Source organism: Hippocampus guttulatus, chromosome 21, assembly GCF_054856545.1.
Source record: "Hippocampus guttulatus isolate MCC_2025c chromosome 21, RoL_Hgut_1.0, whole genome shotgun sequence".
Lineage (NCBI taxonomy): Eukaryota > Metazoa > Chordata > Actinopteri > Syngnathiformes > Syngnathidae > Hippocampus > Hippocampus guttulatus.
This window is the reverse complement of record NC_141281.1, coordinates 11,627,690-11,651,819: the sequence shown is the minus strand read 5'-3', so window position 1 is coordinate 11,651,819 and position 24,130 is coordinate 11,627,690. Positions and strand designations below refer to the sequence as shown.

The window sequence follows — 24,130 nt, the reverse complement described above, 5'->3', positions numbered from 1 at the left end:
TTAAGTCATCATTTGCTTCCGTTGTAACTTGCCTCAAAACAAAGTGAAGTCGGAAAACAAAGTAAACAACCCGTTTATGGTTTGAAGCAGGAAAAGCATCATGCTTTGTGTCTGTCTTTGTCTATTTTTCCTGACTTTTTTTTTTTTGTGAGGCGGTGGTTCATGTTTGAATGTTATGAACTTTGTTTTATCTTATAATGTATTCAAACGCCGGGGATGAGAACATTTTAATAAGCAGTAATAGCCGATTAATCGGTTGGCCTGTCGTCTGATTGTAATAGCTTAATTGTGAGCAGCCCAGTGAGGGTGTGCACACTTATGCAATCCCTGTATTTCACTTGTTACTGCTTGAAAATTGTTATATATAATATATATCCATCCATCCATTCATCCTAAACCATCGAGATTTGACAGTGTGTATACCACATGGCTCCCTTCTAAGTCATCTCTTCCAAACCTTCCTAACACACACCAGGGCGTCCTGTGCAGCCCAAAAATAGAAAGGAAAAGACACTTTCACAGAGGGTCGTTTCTCATCAATTTCAAGAGTAAGATTTGCGATTTAAAAATATTCACTTTTAGGGCAGAGAGCCCCAGGGACTATTCATAATCTGTCTGCATGTGTTGCTCCACCATTTGCGTTCAAATATCCATTTCTTATAACACCACGATGCCAAGTGCTATTTAGTTAGCCCACCTGTGGCGTTTTGCACTGCTTGATAGCATTAAACTAAACAGACTTTTCGAAGGCAAAGCGACTGTACGTGTTTGTTTTTAACAGCATGTTATTCCCCAGGCCTCTTTTGATCACTTCTGTCACAAAATAACATTTTGTCCTCCAAGCCCAGAAAAAAAAAAAGTTCAATGTCACCGTCCTGAAGCTGAGTTTCTCGCGGGTATAATTCCTAAAGTGCATCGGGGTCATAATCCGACACACATAAAAATAAAAAAAATAAATATATATATATACCTGTATATATATTTTAAAAAAGGTGGACTTTTCGTTTTTGCACATGTCAGCATGAGTAAAGTGATCTATTGCCTTTTTAAAACGTCCCGACGGAGGTTCCACTGACTTCTTCCAAACCCTGTGCAAAGTCATAAATAATTCGGGCGGCTGCTGAAAAAAAAAAACATCGCTCTTAATTATTCCGTAATTAAGAGTACAAGTCATCTTTTTGATTAACGTCAACTTGCTCCTTGTTGGTTTGTCTGTTTCCTTGAAGAATGCCCATCTGCATTTGCGCTGCATTGAGTGACACCGCTAATTAGAGCCGTCGTTGTCAGTTCAAACTCGTAATTAATCTTGAGACATTTCACTTTTTTGGGGGGGGGGGGGGGGTTCTGCTATGCCCATATGCAGACCACGAGAGTTTTGTTTTAAATACGGAGGAATATGAGTTGGGGATTAGCAGATAATTAGCGCGACTGTTCCCGCGGATTAATTAACTTGCCACATTTACATGAATCCTAATTGTGGTGGCGAGCTCATTTGCATGACCTCGCCTCGCTTTTGTTTGAGTTTTGTTTGCTTCCAGCACAAACTCACGTGTTGCATCCGAGCACCCGTTGCTCCCGGTAACTTAAAAATAATCTCTAAAAACGGATACGATGACTTTTTGCGGATTTTCTATTGTAAGGCACTAAACAAGCCCGCTGTGTACAGAAGTGCGATATAATTTATTCGTATCCAATCCACCTTTATTTGTTAAAAGTGAACACAATGCGGGATTCAGCACGACTCTACAATCTGGAGAGTTAAAAAAAAAAAATTTGAAATACATATTTGAAATATATTGACATCATATAATTTGAATGAATCTTATTGTATCGCCGACACAGTAAGGTCTCGCCTTCGATCGATTTACAATGAATCGCGTCGGAACGGTAGTGTCGTGTCATTAGAAGCGATTGTATTGAAAGTGGATTGAGGAGTGAGTCGAACTCGGGTCACGTGACCGGAATTCCCCCGTGGTGAATGACAATTGCAATGATCGCTAGGTATGCTAACAAAAGGGAATCAAACCATAATTGGAATAAAGCGTCTGGTAATTAGAGTGGCTGGTGTCGTAATTGGAGTTAATTATACGACATCGTAATTTGTTTGAATCGTACCACACGGGGATGACTTGAAAGTCAATCAGAGTCACGGAACAAATTTTGGTCCAGTTTCGAAACTTTCGGCATTGTTGGACGATCGCACTCGCGTACGCTTTTCTGCAGTCGTTTTTTTTTTTTTTACCCCTTATTGGATCAAAATCTTAACGTTCCGGGACAAATCAACCCAATGCAGTAGGTATTGATAACCAAGCAGTGGGTCAGTTATCTTGGACCCAGCGTCGGGTTATATCGTTCAAGTTGAGTTACTTTTGACCCAGCAGTTTTAAGAGTACGTGGTAGTATACCATCGCACTCTAAAAACAGTTGAGTCAAAAATAACCCAAAGATCAATACCCAAACGTTTTTAAAAAAATGCATGGTTTTGTGGGTTATTCATTTGACCAACTTTTGGGGTTAAATGAGGGTCCCGATTTTTAACCACACATTTTTGCGTGCGTTTATATCATACATTGTTCGGATAAATAATGCGTGGCAGCTAATTCAAGGCCCTGAAAGTGGGAAGACAAATTGACGTCAGCTAAGATGACTTTTCCCTACCCAATCTTCCGTCCGCATAATTATGGGAATTCAATTAATTGAGGCTTTTACATTTGCATATCTGGGTTATTCCTCTCTCAAGTCTATCGGGAGAGAAGAAATGATTTTAAGGCGCCAGACAGTCTAACTCCTCCACGTCTGCCTCTATTCTTCTCGCCTTCTCAGGGGAGGGGTTGCTCCTGACACCTTGGGGGGAAAAAAAGAGGATTTTATTAGGGTGCAATACAGGAGTTAAAACACAGCACACACACATACTGTGTATATATATATATATATATTTTTTTTTAATCCTCACCTCGTGTGGTGTCTGTCCTCCATTCAGCTCGGGTCCTCTACCAGAGGCCAGGAAGCTTGAGGGTTCTGTTCCCAGCACTGCGCTTTTCTGGACTGAGATGTCCGATGTTGTTCCCGGGATCTGTTGCAACCGCTCATCTAGTTTGGGGGTCACTGCCCCGAGTGCTCCGACCACCACAGGCACGACTGTCACCTTTACCTTCCAGGCTCTCTCCAGGTCCTCTCTGAGCCCTTGGTATTTCTCTAGTTTCTCGCGTTCCTTCTTTCTGATGTTTCCATCACTTGGGACCGCTACATCCACGACAACGGCTTTCCTCTGCCCTTTATCTATGATCACGATATCTGGTTTGTTTGCCATTACCATCTTGTCAGTCTGCATCTGGAAGTCCCATTTTGACCTTGGGGTTTCCAGTCCATACTCCGCACAGATGTTTCGGGAGACTATGCCAGCCACCTGGTTATGGCGTTCCATGTAGGTTTTCCCTGCCGGCATCTTACACCCTGCAGTTATGTGTTGGATCGTCTCAGGTGCCTCTTTGCACAACCTACACCTTGGGTCTTGTCTGGTGTGGTATATCTGGGCCTCGATGGCTCTGGTGCTCAGGGCCTGCTCCTGAGCAGCCAGGATGAGTGCCTCTGTGCTGTCCTTCAGGCCAGCCCTCTCTAGCCACTGATGTGGGTGTGTGTGTGTGTGTGTGTGTGTGTGTGTGTGTGTGTGTGTGTGTATATATATACATATATAAAGAGAGTGCTAGCTAGATTTAGCTAGGTATATATAGCTCGCTATATATAGATACATTTAGCTAGCTAAATAGCAATATAGATGTAGCTAGCTAGCTAGCTAGCTACATCTCTATCTCTCGAGTTAGCTAGCTAGATAGATACTGTATGTATGTATTTGGTGGTCATTTGTTCTGCTGTGGCGGGAATGAGAATGACTTCTGAAGGCAATTTCATTGGGCTCACAATCTTGACTGTGACCAGTAAATGCTACGTGGGGAATATGCCTCCCTGCCCCAGCAAGCCTTATTGCTTCACCGTACCAATATTGGCCTCCCAAACCGACCGTGTTGTTCTTGTTTGAAAAGGCTCCGTGGCTAATAGACTTCCACTTCAAATTAAAGGCAACACACTTTCATTTCCCCAAAGCCACACCACGGACATTTTCAAGTATTTTACACATTTTGTGAAAACACAAACATTTTGGAGGAACATTTTCATTTTTGTTGTTGTTGTTTATATGCAGGTCTTCTCTTTTAAATGCTTTTAATTAGGAATAGGCATTTGACCGGAATACCTTAATGGGCAGTGGGGTGTGTGTGTGTGGGGGGGGGGGGGGGGGGGGTAATCAACTCATTACTAGTCGACTGGTAAACTTTGACCTCAATATTCAAGGCTCCTGTTTCCATGCTATCGTCACATTGAGCAGATAAATCTCGCCACGCCGTTCCTCAGATGACCAAATTTGTTAAAAGTTTTATTTAAAATAAGGTAATAAACCATTTCACCTCCCATCTACTATGTCTACCGTGGATATAAAAAGTCGACACACCCCTGCTCAAATGTCAGATTTTGTGAGATGAAAAACGGACACCAAGACAAATCATTCCCAAACTTTTCCACCATTAATGTCACCCGCAACTTGTCCAACTCAAGTGAAGTAAGGAAAAAAAACCTTGCAAAAGTGTGCCCACCCCATGTGGATTTGATTGCGCTCAGAATTATCCAATCGCATTTGAACTCATGTTAATGAGTAACCTGCGAATATGTGTCTCATGTTAACCCCAAATGGATTTCAGATGTTCTCGTAGGCTTTTTGTGACACGAGTTTCAATTTCCAGCAAGATACGTGAAGGTTTTTGTGCCACTCATAATTTGCCACTTTTTGTAAGAATCCCTCGTGTGAGGAAAATGTGTTATGCTACTGAAGACTGCGCCGATGCACGGTCAGATCAGTTTTCCAAAAGAAGCCTCATGCGCTTTGGCAGCATACCGTATTGTCGAATTGCATAATCTGCTCACATCGAAAGGCAACGCTAAATGATCCTGATTAGGTTTGCGAAGAATGATTTTTGCACTCCTGTTTGCCCTCACTGTCTCTTTGTGAAACGACCCCGCAACGCTAATCCCGTTTCGCAGCGCATTACGAAAACGGTGATAATGACTGATCTTCAGTAGCCGTGCCGATTGCTAATATGAATTTCTGATCAGGGTTTCAGACATAACCCCTCCCTGCCCCACACACACACGCACGCACGCACACACTCCCCTCCCAAATATAATGACTGTCTGTCTGGAAAGAGCAGAATAACAATTGACCAAATGCATAGAAAAAACGTGATAGTGTGACTTGGTGCATTCATATCAATGATTCTCAAGCTAAATAAGGCAAACGGATCTGAAGGAGCACTCTGTCTACTGCCCCTTGAGAAGCCTTCTGCCTGCATTTGCTTTAATCGCCCTGGAGGAAAGAAAGAACACAGTTGTCAGAACAAACAAGCACGGACACATTCATTCATTCATTCATAACCCTCATAAGGCATTTTTAAAAAAAAAAATCTATTTTGTTGTATTCTGTGCTTTCAGCAGCTGTTATCACCGTGGGTTCTATTTGCAATCTTACCTTTTATCTTAAAACTTCAGTGCCTTCAGACATTGATTCAGTCGTCCGGTGGTTCGTCAACTCGAAAAGTTTGAAAACAAACACGTTTCATGCCAATCTATTGAACTCTAAAGTGAAATAAAATGAAACCTAATTGCTAAATGTCCCAGTTGACCGTCAATATGAAGTACAAAACGAGGAAAATGACATTTTCAATTAAATTATGCTGCCTCCTTGTGGTTATCAAGATGTGGTGCACATTTGCAAACGAGGGATGAATATGAGACCGATGTAATTCTCTCTCTCTCTCTCTCCCTCCCTCCATCTCCCTCGTTTTTTTTTTCAAGGAAACAACACAATGCGGATTTGGAGCTGCTTTGAGTCCAATTGACAGCGGTCATTGACATGCATTTCCCCTTGTCGGTGGAAAGTGAAATTATGCTGCCCTCTTGTGGTTATCAGGATGTAATGCAAATTTGCAAAAGGGACTGAGATGTAATTTTGTTGAGACCATCGCGTCCGCGTGCGCGTGCGTGTGCGTGTGCGTGCGAGATCGAGTTTTATCGCGTTTTTTTTTGTCACGTGTTCTGTAAAGCGCTTTGTTACAGCTGCAAGCGCCATGCACGTATAGATGAGCTCAATTGAGTGTAGCATTTATTTATTGATTGATTTATTTTCTTCTATTAGCAGAAGAACCCCCCCCCCCCCACACACACACACACACACACACAGGCCTTCGATTTGTAGGACAACAAACAGCTGTTGACTTTTTGTTTTTATAAACTAAAACTTAATTCTTGGACAGGGAAAGAAACAATCAATTTTTTTTAAACTTCTTTAAGGCGGCAGATAAGAAATATATTGTTCAATCTGCTCGAGGGGGGAAAAAAATGTTTCCGTGGGTGGAACTCGGCACACAATTTACAAGAACGACAAAGACAGAACTAAATGGGAAACCAAATTGCTTCCGGACAAGCTGAAGGGATTTGCGGCAAAAAACAAAAAACAAAAAAACAAAAACATAATTCCGGAAAATGACGGGTTTTAAATCAAGTGTTATCTTAATGAGGAAAGGTTGCGCCTATTCCGCGTATAGTGTCGCTCAAGGTAATGCAAAATATTGCCTGTATTTGCAGCCCTTACCATGTGACTGCTGACAAAAGCAGCAGGACGAATTCTCAAGTGTTTCGGACATCATTTCTTGCTCATATTCGGCCAAATGTTTCAGGACACGGACAGCGCTTGATGGACAATGACCCGAAGCGTATCGCAAAAGCAACCGGAGTTTTTGTTTTGTTCTTTAATGCCTAGATTATACGTTGCGTTTGGCAAGTCAATCGCCTGACCTGAATCCGATTGAGGCCCGCATTGCACACGCTGAAGGCAGAAGTGAAAAGAAAACGCCGCATGAACTGGCAGGAACTAACGACGGTGTTTCAATAGAATATTTGAAGACCCCACACATTCATTTTGCATTTTTATTGTTTATTCGAGAAAACGCAGGGCGCGCTGTGATTTTTTTTTTATTTCTTTGGGAGCATCTCGTGACATCTCGAGAGTTGCAACGCCCCCGCCTTTCTTCATCCTCAGACGCTAACTTTAACTTTTAATAACCCGCCATAAAGCACGTCATGGCGTCATCTCCCTTTAATCGTCTCTTTCCTCCCATAATCGACCAGCTTGTTAATTACACACGCAGCGCGATGCAGTAGGACACCGCACAAAACGCGATGTTTATGAACTTTTTATTTATGCTTCACTTTTATGATCGCTCGGCGCTATGAAAAAGCGCTTAAGAAAGAGAATTAGAGAGGCCCAGAACGGACATGTAATTAGAATAGCGTCTCCTGCCCAGCTGTTACATTCTGATGGCGTCCCCTTTTATATTTCTCAAGTTCCGATCGAGGTCCGAACTATTTCGCATGCCTTTCTTTTTCCCCCTCGCTCTGCGAAATCTGTCCAAACCGCGCGACAAAATGACGACAGTCCTGAATTCGAAAACGGTCTCGTTCTGATGCGGCGCGCTTGTGCCACGCGGTGTCGCTGTTGTGCCCGTTTGTGGTCTGACAACGGCTGGCTCTTTCCCCACTCCGATGGAATCGATGGACCTTGAAACATGTCACGCTGTCCACCTCTTCAACGAGTACAGCATCTATTCCAAAGTGTGACGCAATTCCGCCCGTCACCCTGCATGAGCGACGGAGAAAGCATTCCGAATCACAGCGAGGAAGTACATCGCGTCCACGGATGCCGTTGTCCATATGATGTAGTTATTCCGCTTCAGAGGACAAAAGTGTCCGCGGGCGCCGCCCCCGAGATGGAGCACTTCCCTTACCTGCCACTGCACGTTGCCCTGTGCTTTTGAAAATCACGTTTTCTCAATGAATAGAAATTTAAACGTTCCATAAGACAAATTAAAAATAAAAACACTTTTCAAATCCCATGTATTCACAGCCATTTGCCGCGAAACTCAAAATTGAGCTCAGATGCATCATCTTTCCATGTTATCATCCTTGAAAGGCTTAATTGGAGAGGATTGAGACAGGATTGTCTCAAGGCATCAATCTGGGGAAGTGGAGAGCAAAAACCTCTGCTGCTTCAAAGATTCCAATGAGCACAGTGGCCTCCATCATCCGTAAATGGAGGACGTTCCGAACCAGCGGGGCTCTTCCAAGAGCTGGCCGCCGGTCGGGTGATGACAGAGAAGTTGATGGTCACTCTGTCACAGCTCCTGCCATCCTCTGTGGGGAGAGGAAAACCTTCCAGAAGGTACGACCGTCTCGACAGGACCCCACCTAAATGATTTAGGCACATGACAGCCCACCTGGAATTTGCCAAAATGCACCTGAAGGACTGTCAGACCACTAAAAAGAAAATTCTCTGGTCTGATGAGACAAAGACGGAAGTATTTGATATAAGGTCCAAAAAATATATACTGCCTGCAAGTCATTATATATGGTGACAAGGGTCACGGGGGATGCTGGAGCCTATCCCAGCCATCTTCAGTCAGTAGGCGGGGGGGGGGGGGGGGGTGGACACCCTGAACCGGTTGTCAGCCAATCGCAGGGCACACACAGACAAACAACCATCCACGCTCACACTCACACCTAGGGACAATTTAGTGTCTAATCAGCCTGCCATGCATGTTTTTGGAATGTGGGAGGAAACCTGAGTACCCGGAGAAAACCCACGCAGGCCCGAGGAGAACATGCAAACTCCAAACAGGGAGGCCGGACCTGGAATTGAAGAATTGAATTGAACCCGTTACCTCTGCACTGTGAGGTTGACTCGCTAACCACTGGACCACTGGGCCTCTCTCTCTCTCTCTCTCTCTCTCTTATATATATCGTATTGGCCCGAATATAAGACGGTGGTTTTTGCATTGAAATAAGACTGAAAAAGTGGGGGTCGTCTTATATTTGGGGGTCTAGAGACTATACCCATTTACGACGCTAGATGGCGCCAGATATCATTGAAGCGAATGCTGAACTTGACTCTTGAATGTGATTGCACTTTAGTTGACATATTGAAATGTTCAGATATTAAGATTTGAATGAGGCAAAATAACATGCTTTTTTCTCTCAAATATATTGTTATAATCATTTGTTTCAGATGTACTGTAATTATTTTCTGAATATAAATTTGGTGTTCAAAAAGTTCTTTTTTCAAACTTGAGTCTTGAAAAAGAGGGGGTCGTCTTATAATCAGGGCCGTCTTATTTCGGGCCAATACGGTATATAGAGTCCTATGAAAAATTTATGGGAAGTTGACAAACATCGTGTTGGCGCTTCCACTGTATGTTGGGAGAAAGACTGGCCTATCCCCTGACACGCTTTCCTCATTGGTCGTTTCTTTCACGACCTTAATTAGGAAGCATGACTAACAAGCTCTGCGTATACTCTTCTCAGTGTATTTACCGCCTGGCTGCCAAGGCGATGTGACTTTCACGCTGTATTTGCGGCCCGCCGTTGGAGGCGCCCCCTCCGGACATTGGAGCACGACGGCTGCTTCCGGATAGATTACAAATAAGGAGGCGGAAGGACAGAGAAGGTGAGGGATGAGAGTGACTTTGTTTTGTGTTTTCGTTGTTGCTGTGCAATTGCGGCTTCATGCGTGTGACTGAGTGAGTGTTTGGGTTTTGTTGTTGGATTCTCAAGGCCTCTTCTCTCCTGTCACTCAAGCCTCCGATGCAGAGGCGGTGGATTATGGGACCGTGTCACGGCATCTTTTAGAGGTAAGGCCGTCAGTTACCGCAATTGATCTCTTTTTCGGTTACTCCCATTGAGTACCGTACTCTTAAAGTCACTGTCACTGACATCAGTAAAGAATGATGTGGATTGCGCGGGATCGGTCATGGGTTATTTTATGTCGTGGGGCAAAATGGATTTCACTGCTCTTGAGTCAGTCCCAAGGTTATAGGTCGGAAATAACTGAAACTAAAATGGAAAAAAAAAAAAATTCATCAAAGAAATATCTGCTAGCTAGCAAAAGCTGCATACCCTGCTCAAAGAAAACTAACGGGAAGAGACGAATTAATCTCATTTATCGTTCAAGTCAGACGTAAATTCGAGCCGGGACAGTGGCTACTCTTCCGTTAATTTTATTCATGTGGCAAAGTTCAGTGACATGCTTATGAAGTCGCAGACAGACGAAATTAGCATGATTCCTTCCAGGGCGTAGGGTCTCTCTCTAAATGGTAAGATTTGCATGTTAATGAAGTGACTAACGTGCTGACTTTCCACTTGTTAAATTTGAATTGATCAAACTCACCGTGAGGAACCTACGGCCGTGTTAGCTAGCTTCTCTGTTCATTTTCGCGCGAGTCATTAGCCATTACGTTGCTTATGTTACATGCTGTTTACATTCATTGGTAACGGGACGTGGCAATAAATCACTTTTAGCGATTGATTCAAATTTAATTGTCAGGACAATGTTTCTTTTCCGGTGGGTGCTTTCGTGTTTCCAACTTCTTCCACTAACTTACATGTTTGCGAACAGGGAAAATTTAGCTTTCAAAAGTAACGATTTTGTCACTCGTATTAAGTGAGTTTTCAGACCCCTCTTGCGACAATTATTTTCAAAATATCGACCTGCTTGTTTAAATTCCACTCTCTAATGGACAACATGGGTGGAACTATTTCCACAATGTTTACTGTATGACAGTGAGCTACCGTCGCACATATTTATGCTAATACTGCAACTCAACCACTTTTTAATTTTCGAGCTATCCGAGCCAGAATAGAGAAGTGAAATGACACTGTTTGTTGATCTCGCGTGTTTTTTTTTTTTTACACCCATCTATGAGTTTATGAGCAAGTCTATGCGGATCGTGTGTGATTTATGCTGCTAATGAGATTTTAAAATGCCACACTGACTCTGGACTCGAATGGCACAGAGCGCAGCATGTTTACGAGAGATTTAGTCGGGACTCAAACTAATGACAAATAAAAGATCAAGTCGGTGTAAATGAAATGTTTTATTTGACTCATTATTGTACGTCGGGAGGAATCATAATAATAATCGCGCGTCGGTGCTTTGTGGCGGTTAGGCCTTCTGTTTTGTGCTGCCATCCATCTTAAAACAGCTGGAACTGGAACTGGAAATCGAGTCGATGATACGTCCCCTGACATCCTCAAAGCAGCACTGAACTGCACATCTGTCATTGTCATTGCCTTCCGACTGTGTGATTTGGTTTCGAAATCCTGTCGGAGAGCGAGTGGCTTTGCGGCATTGTTCAGGTGTCACTTGTGGAATTGCTTGACTCTGTGAAAGGATTGCCTGTTATTTATCCCTCACAAAGGGCGGCTTTTTCTCCCCTTTACTCATAACCGAGACTGCTCCGTTCAATCGTTGGTCACGCGTTCATTTCTCTTATTTTGTTTTTAACCCTTTCGGGGACTGCGGTTACTACAGTGGACAGCTTTTCATGTTTTCAGGTTACAAGTTATCATTATCGCTGCATGAAAAAAAACAACAAAAAAAAACAGTGTTGCCCAACCATCGCGCTGGGGAACATTAGTGGGTTGTGGCAGATAATCCAGTTTGCGTGAATTGGTCTGAAAATGATTTGTTTACTGCAAAAAATAAAATGCAAATGTTCCATTATCTATGCCGGTGATGTATAGTGACAAGCAGAACAAAATAAAGCTCTTCCACTAGGTGGCAGAAGTACAATTAATTTATTCATCATTATTTATAATGAGTACCTGTATTAGGTCAACCCCTGCCTATTGGCGGTTTGCTATATGCAAATTCACATTTTTGTGGGGGGTTTTCGTGTGTAAATTATCCTCAGCTATTGGTTCGTAACAGCACCTATTAGCGTTTTTCTGCTAAAGTACAGATTTTTCCGAAATCAAATCATCTGTCACACATTGTTTTTTTAAGTTTACATTGCGTAAATTATAAAAATAAAAGACACACCAGTATATCAAATGAGGCTCGAGAATGGGGAAAAATCGAGCCGTTCACTCCACATGCTCAAAACACGCGCTGCTCAGTTGCCAACAACGAGGCACATGATGAATACGGCTTTAACGCTACATCATCACAATTCGTGTCTGATTCTCAGTGATTCCACCTGTTTCTGGCAGTTCTCATCACGCATGTATTTAGAAAATCATTTCTAAATTCCCTTTACAGCACAGGTGTCAAAGTCAAGGTCCGGGGGCCAGTTCTGGCCCGCCAGACGATTTTATGTGGCCCGCGAGAGCAAATCATGTGTGTTAACTTGCTAAAATGTGTCCCGATATGTTAAATTGTCATGCGTAATAAATAACGTTGAGATTTTGCAATAATTTTGTGACCCAGTTTCCACTCACTCGAACAATAATTGAACAAACTGTTTTCAATGGCTCGACTGATTTCAAAACTAGTAATCTGTTCATTTGTTGTGTACAAGTAATCATTTTGCGGTTTCACTGGCGTAATGGCCCTCCGAGGGAAGACGTAACTCCAAATTGCCCAAATGAGTTTGACACCCCTGCTTTACAAGTTCACAGTTGATGGTATAGTGACAGTTTAAACGAGGGGTGTCAAACTCATTTTTTGTCGCGGGCCACTTCGGAGTTACGGCTTCCCTCGGAGGGCCGGTGCAAAATCTCAACGTTATTTATCACCAATGACAATTTCACATTTTGGTACAGATTTCGGCAAGAATCGTGATAGTTGACACACATGATTTGCTCCCGCGGGCCACATAAAATTACGTGGTGGGCCGCATCTGGCCCCTGGGCCTTGACTTTGACACCTGTGGTATAAACCTTTGATATGAGCAAGTATGAACATTTTCAAGGTCAATCGTTTGTTTATGTTGTTGTTATTCCTGGTTCGGTTCGCTGGGGGGTTTACGATTTCGGTTCTTTGCCATGAGATTTAAATTTTTCCCAACGCACAATATGTGCCTTGGCTCAATCTAGGTTGGGAAGCAGTGTCATCAACTCTCTAGTTTGCTCGATCCAACCCTGTCGGCAGTGAGTTGCGCATACCGAACATCAAAGGCAGAGCGTAACCTCCTTGGCAGAGGCACCGACCCTCCTTTCTGCTGCCGTTTCCAGCCGTCACCGTGAGCGCAACGCGAGCTGACTGGTTTTCCGCGGTCAGCTTCCTTCGCCAGTATCAGCGGAGCCCCTTATGACACCTGTCACTTTGGCTCATGGGATGCGGCGAGGTAAACGCGTGGCCGGCCCAGGAAGCGTTAGACAAAAGGGAATTGCTTGTAATTGAAATTGCACAGCTTGTAGACAGCATACTTTCCAGTAAATTCAGTTCATCCATGTGCTGAATTAGAAGCAGCTAATCAAATCTGGCCAATAAAATAAAATTAAGCTCAAAATTGTGCTCAAGTGCCTGTCCAGTCACTCAAGAGTTGCATGTTGGCAAACGCTCTGTCTCTGCTGCGGCTGATTTATGACAACTAAGCTAACTGTGTCACCGCTCCAAATTGTGATTGCAACACTCATGACCACAGCTCGGTCTGAGAGCAATTTTTCATCACTGAAGAGGATCAACACATTTTACGAGAAACACAACGACACGACAGAAATTGAATTAAAGGTTTTATTCATACCTTTAATTTGGCTATGCATAAAATAGATTGCGGTCTTGATTTTAAAAATGTAAAGCGCCCACTCTGGTGACCCGCTCAACTTTTCATGCCAGAAACGCCACCGCACTCCCTCGTCGCTCTGCTTCCAAATGACGCACCTGACTCGAAAGGAATTTGACAGGTTTGTGTCACCTCCTCAAATCTACCTTCACAACAACAGCCCACCTATGTTTTGTTACTTTTTGCTTTCATTCACACTTGTCCCATTCTTCGCGTTCATCCGCTTAGGTGACCCCCCGAACACGGCTGCGCATCTGTTCAATATTTCATGCTTCCTCACGTTGTCAACTTTAGGAAGGCGTGAAGAGCATAAGATGAACCCCCCGGAGGAGCGCTCCGTGAGAATGAAGGCGAGTCGAAAGCGTGAAGAGTTGCGTCTGCCTCTCGTGGAGGAAGACTTATTTATTTGTTTATTTTCTGGTGCGTTTCCCGTTGGTTTGTCTATAAAGGTGAAAAGACAACTCGCTCTGTGTCAACGGTCTTTTTTCAACTGCCGTAACAGGTGTGCGCAGTCACTCAACCACTGCTTTGCGACACCGCCGTAACACCGTGAAGCGAGCACGGATCTTTTGTAGAAAGTGTGTCAGCTTATGTTATATTATTGATTATTATCTATGTTATATTATTGATTACTATCATTTTATATTTGAGCATAACATTCCTTTATGTTATAGTTACATAAATTATATTCTGTTTAATAATTGTTGAAACGTTCTATGTTGCTTGCGTCTGATTGGCTGAAGAGAAGCAGGAAGTGTTTTTGTTACCGGAAGTTGTGTTCTGCAGTGCCGACCTCTTTTTTTCTCCCTTTTCATAAAACTGCATTTAAAGGATTCCATCTCTCCGACGTCTTTTTTCTCCCTCTTAATAAAACTACATTTAAAGGATTCCATCTCTCCCTTTGCCGTTTGTAAAGTAGAGCTATCCACTAAAAACAACGAACCCCTCAACTTACAGGTGTGAAAGACGCAGATGACAAAAATGACGTTGAAAACAAGCTTTCGCCAGTTTCAGAATCATAACAGAAACACAGCGGTCATAATTTTGCTTATTTATTTTCGGTTTGTTTTTAGTTTTATTAGACGAGCAAAGAATGTACAGTCTATGCTAAAGCTTCATGAAGCGCTAAGGGAGGGGGGGAGGGGCGGCGTGCTCCTTTTCAGGCTGAATTCAACACGCTCCCAGGCAAAGAGTTGTTCTAAATCGAGTCTAAAAGGAGATTAAAAAAATCTTCAAGAGAAATTCAAACGTTTGAAGACGTCCCCACGGAAATGTTAGGTGGGAGCATAATTAAGACACCCGCATAGTAGCCCAGATTATCATCCTTCAAGTCTCAGAAAGTGTTCGAAGAGGCATCAGAGGGGAAAAATGGCTTCAAGGAAGCTCAGCCTCCTGGGATGATGTGACAAATTAAATATGAAGTGGAATGTCCCAGATGACAACAAAGAACATGCATGCGCTGTCATCTGTGTCGCCCCTCCGCCTGCATTTCAGCCTACAATATCTCAGCAAGTCAACCACAGCCTTTTTTTTTTTTTTTGGTAACTTGACTGAAATTAACCGAAAGTTCCACTCCTTTTATTTGACGACAGTTTTTGGCTGCTCTATGCACCCCCGGGACTCACACTTCATTGAGTCAGTATTGACATCTCTGTGTGGCAGTTTGGAATCTCTATTAAGGTAAGACCATTCATTATTCATACGTCTCCTGCGGAAACTTCAATATAAACAGGAAAGTAATTAAGAACGAAGAGGAGTCAGTGCACGGCGTGTGCGCCCGAATGCCAAGCACAAATCTCCACCGGTGATGCTCACTTGGAAACAAATGCAGCCTTCCACGCAAACAGTTCGAGGCTAATTGGATTGGAAATGTGACAGCCACGTACTGGAACACTTTCTATGTTCACCTTTCATATGTTTTCAACTCCCTTCCTTCAATTCTGAATTATTGATAACGAGCTGGCTGTTGCATGCTGAGCCAGAGCCGGATGCAAAACACGGAGTGGATCCGTTATGGAAGTGCTTGAGACGTTGGATAGTCGAGTTGAAACGTTCTGTGATGAGACACGGAAGTATTATATACAGTGATCCCTCGCTAATTTTGCGGTTCGTTTATCGCGGGTGGTTTTGGTCCCCATTAACCGCGCTAAACGAGGGATTACTGTACTAAAGAGACCTCGATGGACTTGTGCTAAGCGAAATGTTGGGAGGTGCAGGAGTTGCGACTAAAAAAAAAAAAAAAAAATCGATGTTGAAATATATCTGCCAGATCAATGACACAGCTACTTTCAGATCTGCAGACATTGATACCGTTACTTTTTCATATGATGCTTTTTACTACCAATAAATATGTGGACATTGTGTAGGTTTTTTTTTTTAAAATTTGTTGGGGTTTTTTTTAATGATAAGGTGGGAGTGAACAAGTCACTTCACAACCAGCAGCAGGTTAGCAGATGTAATTTGTCAAGCTGCTTATCACCTCTCCCAGAAACTTTCATTTGAACAAAAAAAAAAAAGGAAAAACACTTTTGTCCATGAAATCAAATAAAAATGAAAATAGTTTTAAAAAAATTAAATAAACGAACCAACCAAAAGTACAGCTTGCGTTTATGAAACGAACTCTAACCAGCTCGCAGAAGCAGCCATCAGGTGAGACGGAAAAGTATCTCGGCCTTGAATGAATTGTAAGCAAGCCACAGTGCGTTGTCGTTGTTTAAGGGTCGCCCTGTAAAAAAGAAAAAAAAAATTACAGCGGGGCGAACACAACGCTTCCCTTGGGCGTCCGCTGGGATTTATTACATTCAAAGTCAACAGCAAATCATTGAGCTTCATAAGCGTTAGTGTCTGCTTACAATCACTCTTGAGTCTGGATTATTGACTTCCCTGACACATCCACGAAACATCTTGATGGGCTACCAGCCATTAAGTAGTTGAGGATAATAAATCCCCCCCCCCCCCACCCCCTTCCCACAACAATTAACACAGAGATTCCCATATGTGTTCCATCCTACATCAATCTACCCACTTGAGCTGTGCCATTACGGATTTCAGCACGCAGGAACCTACTCGACTCCAGATTATTCCTATTCACCCGAAACATTTTTTGAGACAATCTCCTCCATGTCAAGCATGATGGAACTATACCTGCAAATTAGTGTCACAATAGCATTTTCGCTGATGGGTGCAGCACTTCATTACCAAGCCGCGTGTAGCATGAACTAAGGCAGGGGTGGCCAACCAGTCGGAGACGAAGAGCTAATTTTTTTATTGAGTGATTGCAAAGAGCCACATCATACGCTTCCTTGCGCACGCGCGTACACACACACACACACACACGCTCGCACGCAAGCACTCACGCCGGTGCCCACCAGTGCACTTGCGCACATCATACCTGTCGACTCATACGCTTTAGCCATAGTTCATACGGATTTTGTGGTGAATCTTACGTATATGGCCGTATCGCACAAATCAGACGGATTCTGAAAATTTCCGCCCCCCCCCGCCGACAGGTAGTTCCGTTTGCTTTTGCCCAGAACGGTGCTCGTCTACTCGAATGCTTTCATTTCCGGAATACAACTCTGAACACAGTAATGCCACTAAGTAGAATGATGATTAGACATTAACCAGACATTGTATTATGGAGATCTACAATAAATATCTCTTTGAAAATTTCGTGGGTTTTATTCTGTGCAGTTATTTTGACATAAAATGCTTTGGTGTGTTATAAGGATTTTTTGCTCTTTATACGGATTTTTCCGGTAGTTTATACAGGTTGGCGCTCCGAAAAGTTGACAGGTATGGTACATATGCACGCACACCATGATGAGCAACAGTCGGAACGGGTTGAAAATGAACGAAAGCTCAAGATGCAAACAAACAAATCTTTTTTTCCCCCCACGCATTTCCTCATCCCACCCCTTGCGGTCGACTTGGGACCAGTTCGCTGGCTCCCGGTCGATTCTGATCGGCGTATTGGGCACCGCTGCCTTAAAATCAGAGGTAATTCGCTGACTAGCTTAGCACTTAGCACCGTTGTTTGCGCGTGAGTGATGATGCAGTCAACTGATTTGTTGCCCTTTTTGTCAATCGAGTAACGGAAATGATGACAGGCTGACTAGCTTAGCGTTTAGCGCCGTTGTTTGCGTATGAGCGGCGATGCAGTCATCTGATTGGTTGCCCTCTATGTCAATCAAGTAACGGGACTGATGATAGGCTGACGGAGTACGTTCTGTGAAGTTGGCGCCTTGTTTGAATGGCATCGCCGCTGCCGAGGCGTTTTCGACGCTTGTCATGTGAGAGCCCGGGAGCCGCGTTGAACCAGCCGCCCCTGAACTACGGCATTCAAGATGCTGTAATTTGAGACACCGTTGTACTCTTTCTCTGTGTGTGGGTGCGCATCTTTTCATTTCATTACATTGTACGAAACAGTTATTAAAAAAAAATACTCCAGTGGTATTTGCATTAAAAAAAGACATCAGTCGCTTTGAAAGCAAAATCATATTTGGCAGACTTGCTTCGAGCTGAGCCCTGAACTCCAGTCCGGGTTTTGCTTCGTACCCGTCATGTGCTGCTCGCGTTCTCCCTCTTCCTCTCTTCCACACACCCGCACGCTCCGTGATGCAGGCGAACACACGGAGCCATGCAGCGGGACACTACGACGGCGTGTCGGAGCCGGCCGCGCAAGTGACGTCCTCCCTCCGCATCCGCGCCGCAGTCGTCTCAACGCGAAGGAATATCGCGCAAGGCTTCCTCCTCGCCAGACGGACGCCGACCTGCGTCGTCAAGGTAAGACAATAATTCAAAAAAGAAAGAAAAAATGCGCAAAATGTTCAACACGCTCACGTTGGTGCGCAAAGCGTTTTCGGTGCGCGTGTGAGCGTCACTGCTGTGTTTTTTTTTTTTTTTTAAAATATAATGCTTCAAAGTTTTTTACGCTCAGCTGCTTAGTGTTAAGTGATAACGCGGCCACGACGGGTGTGCATGGAATGAACGAACCCTGGCCTCGCGTTTGCTTCACCCTCGTGGCTTTGTTTTCGAAGCGGCACAAGCGTGTTTGGGCTGATTGCGAAATGGGAATGCGTGAAAGTGCTCGAATTGGCAAAAGAGTTGAAGGAGATACTTGTCGGATCTGCAAGTGCGTTCAAAAGCTTAATTACAAGGGGCGAGAGAATTCATTTGATAGGCAGTCGAAGCAACGGTGCAAGTCAGTGGGGGGCGGGGGGGGGGGGGGTGCTGAAGAGTTCTTGATAAGGTCAAATGCGGAGTGATGGCGCTTTCACACTAGCGCCCATTACATAGCCACTCCTAAACCAGTTCAAGCCTGATTCGGTTGTGGCTAAAATGCATCCAAATCCAGATGTGGTGAGCCGCCAAATCCAGAATCGCAATTGCTATTTTCTTGCTCCCCCTCCCCCACCAGCACTTTTAATTAACTAACTAATTAATTAGTTAATTAATTTTTGCTTTTCACTCCCTCGCGCAATCGGCGGCAATCAATTGTCATTTTTGGGTGGAGAAAGATTTTCCTGAGCGGCGTCGAGTGTGTTCAACTGTTTGACTGCCACGGCCGTTTATATTTGCCAATTGGAATCTAACCGCCGGCAGCCACTGGTGAATACAGTAATCCCTCGCTATTTCGCCGTTCGTTTATCGCGGCTTTAGTGCATCGTGGATTTTTTTCAAGCATATTAAATTAAAAAAAATATATATACTGCATATATATTTTTTAATATATACATGGAGTACAGTACTGTATATGTTGCTCTATGTGACTCGCTGTTGTTTTGCAGCTTCTCGCGGACCCCCCCCCCCCCCCCATTTGTATAACATTAATGACTTATAGATGGCAGCGTTTCATCACTTTGAATTTGACAGCACAGTTTTTGAGTTGACGATTTTAAAAGGGAAATATATATAGTTGAACAATCTCGAGAAATGACGATGCAGTTCATTTCATGGTGTTGATGGAAAAACCTCGGCATGTTTCTTTTTGCAAAAATCACATTTTCTCAGCTTTTTGGGCAGAAACCGGTGTTTTTGGGGGTGAAAGTAACTTCTTTTGCCGACGACTTGTGAATGGGGGGAAAAAGCGAAGAACAACCTTTTTTTTTTCTGGTGGAAGAATTCTGCTCTCTCTCATGGTTGGTTTGGTGCTGACATTATGACAGAAAACAGGTTTCTTGTCGACTGTAACGTTCAGAGTGAACAAAAATGCCAATTGGCCCAAACTTAACTGTGGTTGCTCTTGCAATTTCTGTGTTGCGTTTTGGTTCGCTTATATTTTCGCACCATGTGAAAAGAAACTGCAAACACTTGTTTGGTGGAAATGAACTGCCCTATTTCTCTCATCATCATCACCATCGTCATCATCAATCTTCCGCTCCTTTGAGTTCATTCAGCTTTCTCGCACCGCTGAACCTCCTTGCAAGCTGCCACGTCTGTGATGTGGGTTTCTCGCCCCCCCCCCCCCCCAAATAAATAAATAAATAACCTGCCGCCACAAGCAATCGCTTGTGAAATTCATCAGGCACAATTGACCAGCGCCCACATTTGTAAAAAGACACTCAGGACCAATTCCAGCTGTGACGGAAATGGATCTCTCTCTCTTGCGCGATTTTGAAACGCCGAGTCGGTTCGCCGAACATAAAGTGAGCGATTTGAATTGGTCGAGGTTTTACTATTTAGCCGTGGCTAATGCAACGAAGTGAAATTGGATCGTTTTGCACTTGGCCCACCGGTTGGGGGATTGTTATTCCGACGACGGCGAGATCCAAGGATGCGAGGAAGGACAGAGGCGAAGAGGTCAGTCGTGTACGGAGAAGCCATTAGCAGATTAGCAAAAGCGAGCGCGCCTTTGGAGTAATACAAAACAGCAACGCCGAGCCGCGTGTGGCGTTTGAACTAATGAGGTGCGGAGCAAGAAGCGTACTTAATGATTTTCACTCCCTCTTTAACTTTATCTTCTCGCCTGCCGTTGAAAAGCGCAGCGAGGCAGCCATTTCTTTCTTTCTTTTTAAATCTCAAAGAAGCAGCCCGCAATCAGTTGATCTTTTCTTTCCGCGACGATTGTTGCGCCCTCGGCTCTCGCCTGCCGCATTTAGGCCACGGCGGCAGCGGTGGTGGCGTCGCCGGCATTAGCTGCCTTGGCGTCTTTGCCTGCGGATAATGACGGGCTCTGCGCTCAACTCTCCACCCGTTATTTTTTCTCCCCTACCAGTCCCTTGCATGTGTCCTACCCACACAGCTAAACCTCCTTGCAGAGCTTGACATTTGAGCAAGTCGTCCGCTACATATTCACCTTTCAAGACAGTGGTACCTCTACTTACGAAATTAATTGGTTCTGGAAGAAATTTCTTAAGTAGAAAATTTTGGAAGTAGAGACGCATTTTCCATGTAAATGCCCTAATCCGTTCCAAGCCCCCACCAAAATTCAGACATAAATGTTTCCTAAAGCATAAAAATGCATCAAAATATGGAGCAAATACATGTTACAATTAGATTATTGCGCAATAAATGAGAGTTGTGCATAATGTAAAAAAAAAAAAAAAAAAAAAAAAGAATAAAGAGTCCCAACATTTTTGCCCTACGGACCGGTCTCATGTCAGACAATACATTCAGGGATCGGATAAATACAACCAAATAATTATGATATGACCTGCATGACAACTGTGGTATTTTCGAAACATAATAATGAACACTTATCACGACACGAGGAACGTCCTATCTGGCCGCAACACTCTCTGGTCGCTATGGTAACGTTTAAACGTGCTTTCAAAATAAGATACACCGCAAATACAAAGCGCATGAAAAATACGACTCACCATCGCCGCATATTATGTAGAGTAGGCTTGGTGCGTGGGATTCTCCTCTTGAGATAATTCCGTATTTTAAGTCGGACTCCCGATACTGTCTATGAAATGCAGCCCTTCTTTTTCTTGTAAGTCGTAGGCTCCTCTTCTGTCTCCTGGCTTGGCCTTTTCCCCTTTGTTTTTTACTCATTTCGCTCACTCCCGGTTTTCATTTTAGCGGTAACCGATCCAGCGCGCCTTGACCTACGTCAAGTGTGACATATTGTCGATGGATGTAACAAAGAATCCGGTCATTTTTCAAAATAAAACAGCTTTCAGATTCCCAAATGAATAAAACGGAAGTCATCCAAGTTATTTATTCTTTCTGTGCGGACCGGTACGATCTGCAAACCACAGATGTCCGGCACTTTATCTACAGCGGTGGTCGTTTTCACCCTTTCATACCCGATCACATGATAAGCTGTCCATCGTAGTAACCGCTGTCCCCGAAAGGGTTAAAGTGTTTTTGTAAATACAGTTGAGTGGAGTTGTTTTGTTTTTGGCTTTCCGCAGGCGGACCGCGATTGGCCGCGACTCTTAACTTGTCTCGCCTCAGATTTGATTACCTCAAGGCCAAGAGTCGCAGCGGTGTTGTGATGATGCTGGCGATGATGACGGCACTGATGAGTCAGCAAAGTGCGCGCATCCTTGCTTCCAGATCTGTTCTCTTTTCTTTTTTGGGCTGCGTTTTGAATTCCAGTCTGGCCTCCCCTCTGCGGTGCAGAACAGGAATTCTTCTGTCGATATCAATTTGGCTCGAAGAGACTCCATCCTGCTGCAGTCCTTCACACTTAGCCGCTTCGAAGAGTCGTGCGGGAGCTGTCAGCAGGCTGCTTTAATCCCCCCCCCCCCCCTCCAAAAATAGTGAACAAGCAGCGTATTACCCCCAGGAAACCTGTCCAATATTTTTTTTTCCCCTGCTACAATTTGTAATATCTCTAAGCACGGAGGAGAACTTCCATGTGGAGCCACTTTGGTTGATTCACTCTGCGTAACCGAGAATCAGTTTTTTAGCAAAGGGTGCTAATCCTTTCCCTTTTCAGATTATCTGCCTTTTTGAGGTGTTTAAGGCTCATAAAGGACACTTTCAACTTCTTAACTAGCCCGCGTGAGGGGGATTCAATGTGTTTCACAGGAAGGCTTGAGCTGTCATCTAAACCCCCCCCCCCCCCCCCCCCCCCAAAAACCCTGCAAGTAGTTAATGTTTAGAAATAAATGCCGGTATGAATTTATTTATATTCGTCAACGGGAATCCAATTGTTGACCTGCCAGAGACGACTACATTCCTCAAGCGCATTTCTCATTGGTGGAAGAGGGTCTCGCCCAGCTTCTCCGTGAGATTCAAGGTTTTACCCGACCGTGATGATGAACAGATGCCATCAGATGGCAGCGTTGCATTGTTGATTTGAGATCAGCACAGCTTTTGAGTGGAGGCGAACAAGCAGGGGGCGAATCATTTTGTCGCTTGAAGTCGGACTAGTTCAGGCAGCAGGCACTCGCTCAAAATAGAGTACGTATGTATGGTGTAAAGCACGTGTGTCAAACCCATGGCCCGGGGGCCAGATCTGGCCCGCCACATCGTTTTATGTGGCCCGCGAAAGCAAATCAAACATGTTGACTTCCATGATGCCTGCTAAAATCTTGACCCAACATTTCAAAATCTCATATTTAATAAATAAGAGACATATTGTAAGCATTTTCTTGGAACCACACCCCTCATTACAGTAACTTAAACAATAGTTGGATAAACCGTTATTATTGACTTTTTTCATTTGGTTTCAGTCATAATGGCCCTCGAAGGGAAACGGTAACTAAAATGCGACCCACGACATGACAAAAATGAATTTGACACGCCTGGCGTAAAGAATATGTGTCGTGGTAGTTGGCAGAACATGTCTTGAATTGTCATCTGGATTGATATGGTGAGTCTGCGTCGTATACGGTGAGTTTCTGAATTGACGATCTGTAACAAAATTATTTTTTGCCATCAAAATAAATATTATTTGATGTCGTTTGAAGGGCCACACTAGCAAAGACTATTTGCAGCAAATCACAGTTCTGCTTGCCCCTCCACTTAAATTAAGTTAAACCACAAACCAGGCAGGGGATTTACCGTACGTCCTCTTCAATGCCAGCAGTTTTCTGTATTCGCAACACAATTTTCGGAGTCCATCCAAAAAGCCCCCGATATGACGCTGGAGCTGAAGTCGCCGAGGTCACCGCGCTGCTTCGACGCTAATCTGCCGGAGGGTGTTTTTCTGCGTGTGCAGCAGCAGCTTTTAAGTCGCATGCTATTGCATCACTGACGTCAAGCGTTGTTTACCTTTGCAGCTTCCTTTCCTACTCACTCATGGCCTCTAGGCTTGACTTGGGACTCCACCTTTTTTTCTTGTGCCCATCGCACACGAACCAACAGTTTGGCGGCGGCTTGGGATGTTTCCAAATAATTGGCCAAAGGTTTATGATCTGTTCAACTGACTGGTATAGTGAAACTCCTCTGCAACGAAACCTACATGGGCGAAAATACCCCTAAGTGTGAAAAATATCTTCATGCATTAACGCCATTCCCACTTTCCTGCCCCCCATACAATGAAAAAAAACTCCTCTTGAGTTATACGAAAT

The 24,130-nt window shown here is 43.9% G+C and overlaps 1 protein-coding gene and 1 long non-coding RNA gene across 4 annotated transcripts in view; both read left to right on the top strand.

The window, feature by feature from the left end:
• Window positions 1-14,494, top strand: part of LOC147187187 (uncharacterized) — a 56,679-nt gene extending 42,185 nt beyond the window's left edge. For both annotated transcript variants that reach the window (XR_015099033.1, XR_015099032.1), the window contains 5 exons: window positions 5,902-8,323; window positions 9,463-9,604; window positions 9,712-9,788; window positions 13,715-13,782; window positions 13,956-14,494. This is a non-coding gene — a long non-coding RNA (uncharacterized LOC147187187). The remainder of the gene's footprint in view (window positions 1-5,901; window positions 8,324-9,462; window positions 9,605-9,711; window positions 9,789-13,714; window positions 13,783-13,955) is intronic.
• A 3,791-nt stretch (window positions 14,495-18,285) lies between these two features.
• Window positions 18,286-24,130, top strand: part of dlgap1b (discs, large (Drosophila) homolog-associated protein 1b) — a 72,708-nt gene continuing 66,863 nt past the window's right edge. For both annotated transcript variants that reach the window (XM_086101906.1, XM_086101908.1), the window contains exon 1: window positions 18,286-18,446. The gene's annotated coding sequence lies outside the window, so the exon portion shown is untranslated. The remainder of the gene's footprint in view (window positions 18,447-24,130) is intronic.